This window comes from Limulus polyphemus, unplaced genomic scaffold, assembly GCF_000517525.1.
Source record: "Limulus polyphemus unplaced genomic scaffold, Limulus_polyphemus-2.1.2 Scaffold2156, whole genome shotgun sequence".
Lineage (NCBI taxonomy): Eukaryota > Metazoa > Arthropoda > Merostomata > Xiphosura > Limulidae > Limulus > Limulus polyphemus.
In genome coordinates, this window is record NW_013667766.1 from 25,115 (window position 1) to 25,362 (window position 248).

Here is a 248-nt window from a genome sequence, read left to right on the forward strand (position 1 = left end):
GATAAGAGATCTACTGAAGTCAGCTTTGTACCAGGAGACAAGGTGTGGTTGTATAATCCCAGGAAGACCAAAGGGAAGTTTCCTAAGTTGTCTTCTCCATGGGAAGGCCCATATGACATAGTGGATCGTCTCTCAGACGTGACTTTTCGAACAAAATCTGGTCAGCGAGGTATACCGAAGGTGGAGCATACCAACAGGCTTTGGCGCTATCATGGTCCAGCACAAAGTGAACAATGGAACAAATGATG